The following is a 7,092-nucleotide window of genomic DNA, read 5'->3' on the forward strand; positions in this document are numbered from 1 at the left end:
AAATTCTGGTCTTAGAGGGCCCTGGGGTCACTGAGACTGTTTTAGGAGGTCTATCAGGTAAAAACTATTTTCATTATTATATTAAGATGTTAAAAGCCTTTTCACTCTCATTTTTCAGAGGCTACATGAAGTGTGGTGAATACAGTAGTCTTGAGCTTTGTAAAGATTTCTAAGGTAGAAGTTTAGGGTATAAATATATGTGTTCGAAGGTTAACTCAGTTTGTTCTCAAGACTTCAACTGAGGGGGCGCCTGGGTGGCTCAGATGGTTAAGCATCTGCCTTCGGCTCAGGTCATGATCCCAGGGTCCTGGGATCGAGTCCCGCATCGGGTTCCCTGCTCCTTGGGAGCCTGCTTCTCCCTCTGCTTCTCTCTCTCTCTCCCTCTGTCTCTCATGAATAAATAAATAAAATCTTAAAAAAAAAAAAAAGACTTCAACTGAGGGCGCCTGGGTGGTTCAGTGGATCGAGCACCTGCCTTCAGCCCAGGTCATGATCCCAAGTCCCACATCGGGCTCCCTGCTCAGTGGGGAGCCTGCTTCTCCCTCTCCCTCTGCTGCTCCCCCACTTGTTCTCTCTCAAATAAATAAAATCTTAAAAAAAAGACTTCAACTGAGTCTTTACCAGCAAACTTACATTATACCTATTACAATCTCTGCTAGCTCATCATCTAATAAATCATTATTTTGAAATCCTGTAGATCTACAAAGATGTAAAAGCAATGCCATCCTGTTCTCTGCTTTTTTTTAATCTTAGAAAACAGGTATTTTCATAAAAATATGCTTTTTAGGGGCACCTGTGTGGCTCAGTTGTTGGGCATCTGCTTTCAGCTCAGGTCATGATTGCAGGGTCCTGGGATCGAGCCCCGTGTTGGGCTCCCTGCTCTGCAGGGAGTCTGCTTCTCCCTCTCCCACTCACCCTGCTTGTGTTCCCTCTTGCCGTCTCTCTCTCCCTGTCAAATAAATAAAATCTTAAAAAATATAAATATATATGCTTTTTATGTTAACATGTAATGATCTCATATTTATTATTTTTAAATATGTTTTAATTTTGGGGGGAGGGACGGTAGGGGGAGAGGGAGAGAGAATCTCAAGCAGGCTCCACATCCAGTTTGGACCCCAACATGGGGCTCGATCTCAAAACCCTGAGATCAAGACCCTAGCTGAAATCAAGAATCGGATGCTTAATTGACTGAGCCACCCAGGTGCCCCCAAATCTGTTTTAATTTTTAACACAGCAAATATCAAAAGATTTGGCTCATAAACAAAAGACAATATTAGGGGTGCCTGGGTGGCTCAGTCGTTAAGTGTCTGCCTTCGGCTCAGGTCATGGCTCCCTGCTCAGTGAGCCTGCTTCTCCCTCTCCCCCTGCTGCTCCCACTGTTTGTGCTCTATCAAATAAATAAATAAAATCTTAAAATAAAAAAAGACAATATTAAAGCTTCCTAGGATCAAAAAGTCTGAGAACTGCTCATCTAGAAAGACATGTTACAAATGAGGGGGAAAAGAGGCTCCTGGATGGCTCAGTTGGTTAAGCATCTGATTTCAGCTCAGGTCATGATATCAGGGTCCTGGGATCCAGCCCCACACTGCGCTCCCTGCTCAGCAGGGAGCCTGCTTCTCCCTCTCCTTGCCACTCCCCCTGCTTGTGCTCTCTCTCTCAAATAAATAAAATCTTAAAAAAAAAAAAAAAGGATTCTACATGTGGACTGATAGGCTTTAAATTCTTTTAAATAGTCTTTTAAATTCTTTAAGAAAAACTAATGAACAGATGTATATGTCCTTTTACCCAGCAATCCCACTTCGGAGAATTTCTTCTAGAGTCATAATTAAACACATAGGAAATACCATTTGTACAAAGTTATTCATTGCAGCATTGTATGTAATAACAGAATAAACAAAATAATGGAAGCAACCCAAGTTCGGGGACAGAGAGAGATGACTTACGTACATTGGTTAAAATATCACTGTACTTCCATATCCTGAATACTGTGTGGCCACAATAAAAGAATGACCTAAATGTTCTCTGTACCCATATGGGAAGATCCAGTACAGCTGCTAGGTGAAAAGAGCAAGGGGCTAAACAACACGTCTAAAGTGCTAACTTGAACCATCTGTAAAAAAGAGGGCCAGGGGTAAGATGTTTCACTGAATACCAAGTGCGGGTGTGAATGCATACATTGTTTTTTTTAACCTTTTGATTTTTCAACTATGTGAATAGAGCCTAGTGAAAAAAATTTAATAAAATAAAAGGGGGCGCCTGGGTGGCTCAGTTGGTTAAGCATCTGCCTTTGGCTCAGGTCATGATCTCAGGGTCCTGGGATCGAGTCCCATGCGGGGCAGGCTCCCTGCTCGCCTGCTTCTCCCTCACCCCTGCCAGCGCACCCACGTGCTCTGTCTCTCAAATAAATAAATACAATCTTTAAAAAAATAATACAATGTGAAAACTGCAGGTGGTATGTATAGGTATGATTTTTATACACAATTTGCAAGTTTAATTTGAGTACCCAGAAACCCAAAGAAAAAGCCTCAGCCCTAAATCATAGTTTTGGTGAGTAAAAAAATACATGCATATGTTTTTAAAGTAAAATGAATTGTTTAAAACATGGATTGTTTTAGGGCGCCTGGGTGGCTCAGTTGGTTAAGCAACTGCCTTCGGCTCAGGTCATGATCCTGGAGTCCCGGGATCGAGTCCCGCATCGGGCTCCCTGCTCAGCAGTGAGTCTGCTTCTCCCTCGGACCCTCCCCCCTCTCATGCTCTCTCTCTCTCTATCTCATTCTCTCTCTCAAATAAATAAATAAAATCTTTAAAACAAACAAACAAAAAAATGTATTGTTTTAAAACTCCCTACTTTAAGCTGACTTTTTATTAACCACTAACACCGAGTGCCTGGCCTAAGAGCCCCTAGGGATCCAACGGTAACAAATTCAGGACGGTCACCTTTTCATTCCATCAAACCCCAACACTCTCCTGGGCCAGATGCTGGAGGAAGGTGGTTAGGAGGCATGAGAACACAGTTAGATCTTGAGTTTCCAAGGCAGGGAATACGGTTTCCCACAGCTGGGCATGCCAGGCTCTGTCCAGGCTGATTCTGTGGCTACTCTCCCTCCTGCCTTTGTGGGGGTCCCAGAGGGCCCACCGGGTATTCTGCCTCTGGGAGGCTCAATGACCACAGTAAGGGTGGGGACAAAGTAGTTGGGTCTCAGAGACCTTGTGGCAAGCCTGCCCTGCTGGCTCCCTGCGAGGGCATGAGGCCCCTGGCTGGCAGCAGACTCTGAACTCCTTATCTGCTGGCATTCTGCCAACCTGCCAGCCTCGAGATCATAAAAGTCCCACTGTAGACATCTAGTGAGTCCTGGCTGGGGCCCCAGCAGCAAGACCTTTCCACATCCACTCCCTACCCTCACATGTCTCAAGGCATTCTGGAAAAGAGAAGTAGAAGACTCCTGCAGAAGAAACTTCTTTCCCCCTAAATAAGCACAGGGGATAACTGGCTCCTTCCTTTTCATGTTTTCAAGGAAAGGACTAGAATTAGCAATTTCATCATCACACTTAGGAATAAAAAGAGAACATTTCTTTGGTCTTTGCCATTGAGCCTCTCGGTCACTAGCAAGCAATGTGACTTGGTTAATGTGACCAACTAACCTCTCCAGATCTAGTTTCTTTAGTTGTAAAACAAAGAGCCTAGACTGAAAGATTCCCCAGATCCCCGCAGTTCAACATCCTGTTGTCTGTAGTTCTGCAAAATGCCTAAGCATTACTTTTTTCATGCAAACAGGTTGAATTATTTTAGCACAGTGGGGAGAAGGGGTCCCAATTCTCAGACATATACAATCTATTCACAGCACTACTACTTAGATCCCAAGATCCTGTGAATACTGGACATGGATTCAGGTTCCTCCTGGAATAGAGTGGGATACGAGCAGGTAAGGAAAAAGGAAGACTGTGGGAAGGGTTTGAAAATAGAACCAGTGCAGTGACTGCTACATACCCGCAGCGCCCCCACCCCAACGTTAGGCCTTCCAGCCTATTATCAATCCAGAAAAGGAGTACTTCTATTACCTGAAATCAGAATAGCTCCCAAAACTAAAGGAGGGGAACCCCTCTTTTCCCTATGCCCAGTGATTCTGGGGGACAATCCCTGGCAGGGCACAAAAAAGCAGCCTACTCAGAGAGGCAGGGAAATTGTATCCATGTTCCCAAAGAGGAGATGAATCAACCCTAAGTCTGCACTCATACCACTCCTACAACCCAACCTACGTATCAGTTTCTAGGACCCCTAAATAATACACCCCATCCCACAGAGATGATGATGATGATGATGATGATGATGAGACCTCTACCATGTTCCAGGAACAATCACAACGTGCTTCACGGCACGGAGAACAGACCCACAGAGATTAGGAAACAGACCTCTACCATGTTCCAGGAACAATCACAACATGCTTCACGGCACGGAGAACAGACCCACAGAGATTAGGAAACCGCCCTGCTAGAAAGTAATGGGGCCAGGATTTGGACAGATTGATCTGGCTCAAAAGTCCACAATCTCCCACCACATTACACCATCTCTAGTAGAGTGCTGTCTTTTCTGAACTGAACTGAACACAACAGCATGGCCTCTCTTGCGTTGCTACCTTATTCTTCCTGTCTGGATGTTCTCTCCTCATCAAGAGTCTGCAGGAGCCAGGCCTCATCCCCTCTTTGCACCTGGCAGTGGACACTGCAGAGCTGAACACAGACCGGGCCCTGTGTATTGATGTACTGGAGAGATGAGGACTACTAGGAGAATCATTGAGCCTACAGTTCTTATTCTTGCCTAAATGACAAGGCCATTAATTCTGTTTGATGCCCTTTAATCATATCTGCAAACCAAAAGCAGAAAGACTACCACGAGTCTATCTCCTGGCTACCACACAATTTACGAAAAGCCCACCTCTGGGCTTCCAACAAGAAATGGAATAGGTAGTTTTTAATTACAGCTTCTAAAAATCACAATTCTGGACACTCTTTCTCTTGCTTCATCATCAAGTTCCTCTCAGTTTTTATGGCTCTTGTTTTAAGAGTTAAGGATTAATCACAGATGCTGTAGATAAGAGATCTATTCTGACCTTAGCACTGACCCCTTCCCAAGGTCACAGGGCAAGTTAAGAGCAGAGCTGGGACAGGGACCAGGATAACCAGGCCAGTCCCCAGTACATGTTATCACCACCACTTCCCAGCAGCCTACCCACGTGTGCCTGTGGTTCCTAGGGAAGAGTGATTCTAAAGTCAAAACCAAATTCAGGGTGGCTCAAGGAAGCAAAGTCACGTTCAAAGTGGCTCCTGCCCCCACCGCTCCTTACGCCCCAGGTGAGCATTCTGCCCTCATCAAATCATGCCCACACGGTCCTATTGGACACCCAGACCCTGGCAGACACTAGATCCTCACAGCTGAAGCGACAACTCCGAGCTGAGAAAATTTTCTTGGGTTTAATTGAATCTCAGAATCACATGGTGAAACGGCTTGGATGGCTATTTTGTCCCATTGCCCTAACCCACCAAGAGAGGGCAGCCTGAGCCAGATCGCCCAACTCGGTCGGTAGGACCAAAAATAGCTAAAAAACCATGCCCAAGGGGTAAGCCAGGTCAGGGTTTAGCATAGTCCCTCCTTTGCCATTCTCCAGCTCTTGCTACTAGTCATCTGGAAGATTTGGGTTATTTTCCTTCTGCTGGTTGGCGATTACGTCCGGGGTGGGATGGGCTGGGGGACAGTTCCCGGAAAGCAAAGTCCGGGGACCAGTGTCCCATCGGAGCTGCCCCAAGAGCTGCCCACCAGATTTGCCCATCTACTCTCTGCTTTTTCTGTCCTCGTTATCTATGGGCTCCAGGAAGCCTTTCGGGCTTTTAGTGCGGCTATCTACGTTAGGGACACTCTTCTCTGGCTCCCACATCCCTCGATCTGCAGCCGAAAGGAGAGCGGCTGCGAACCCCTTCCCTCTCCACCAAGTAAGCCCCATCGTGGCACGGCGGCCAGGTGTCCCCTCCATCCAGCGTCCGGGTCCATGTGCGGGTCCATCGGGGCGCCTCCCTGGTCTAGCCCGAGGCTTCGGAATCCGGAGCCGAGCTCCCGGTCCTCCGCGCCGCCGGGCCCCCGCCCCCACCCGGTGACCCCGACACTTGGAGGCGCGCCGCTTCTCCGCGCGATGCCCCACTCCTCAGCACTGCGCGGTCCCGCACGCACGTACGCCCTCCGCCCTCACCTGAAGCTCGGGCGGACGCCACCCGGGCTCCGCGCAACCTCACAAGCCAGGCCCTCGGGCGGCCCGCAGCGGTGGCGGCAGCGGTACCTCAGTCGGTGTGTCCGCGGAGGGAGCCCGCGTGCCCTAGCCCCACAGCCTGCGTCCGTCCCCGCCACCGTTGCGCATGCCCCGCTATAAGCCAGCGCGTCAGCGGCAGGGCCCACCCCCGGCCCTTGGCCCCGCCCCCGCCCTCGCCCTCGCCCCACCCTGCTCTCCCCAGGGCCTGCCACGTGGGAACCCCGCGGCGGTAAAGCGACGTGCGCGAGCTGTCAGCCGGCCGGCCGCCAGCTAGGCCCGGGCCCAGCGCTGGCGCCTTGCCGCCCCAGGCTGAGACCTAGTAGCTCGCCGGGATCCCAGCCCGACCAGCTTCGTCTTCTAGCCCTTCCGCGAATTCCATTCTTCATTCACTGAGGCCCCATAGACTCCTCCTTACCCTGGAAACTCCCGTAAAGACCTTTTTTTTTTTTTTTTAAAGATTTTATTTATTTATTTTACAGGGAGAGACACAGCGAGAGAGGGAACACAAGCAGGGGAGTGGGAGAGGGAGAAGCAGGCTCCCCACTGAGCAGGGAGCCCGATGTGGGGCTCGATCCCAGGACCTTGGGATCATGACCTGAGCCGTAAAGACCTTTCTTAACACCTGGCCTCCATCCCGTAGCAGTTAAGACTGCTACTCACCCGATATGTATGTATATATTTTAACACTTTTGATTGCTGTAAAAACTTTCTCACCCCCAGCTCAATTCTGAAATGTACCCTAGGAGGGGACGCACCCATAGACGATGTTTCTTCTACACCTTTCACCCCGCCAAAA

The 7,092-nt window shown here is 48.6% G+C and overlaps 1 protein-coding gene across 2 annotated transcripts in view; it reads right to left on the reverse strand.

Moving 5' to 3' along the window:
• Window positions 1-6,395, reverse strand: part of SLC39A14 (solute carrier family 39 member 14) — a 44,588-nt gene extending 38,193 nt beyond the window's left edge. For both annotated transcript variants that reach the window (XM_025873861.2, XM_073892627.1), the window contains exon 1: window positions 6,240-6,395. The gene's annotated coding sequence lies outside the window, so the exon portion shown is untranslated. The remainder of the gene's footprint in view (window positions 1-6,239) is intronic.
• Between the last annotated feature and the right edge of the window lie 697 nt (window positions 6,396-7,092).

This window comes from Callorhinus ursinus, unplaced genomic scaffold, assembly GCF_003265705.2.
Source record: "Callorhinus ursinus isolate GAN/ISIS: 27379988/994484 unplaced genomic scaffold, GSC_fseal_2.0 scaffold4, whole genome shotgun sequence".
In the NCBI taxonomy this organism is placed as follows: domain Eukaryota; kingdom Metazoa; phylum Chordata; class Mammalia; order Carnivora; family Otariidae; genus Callorhinus; species Callorhinus ursinus.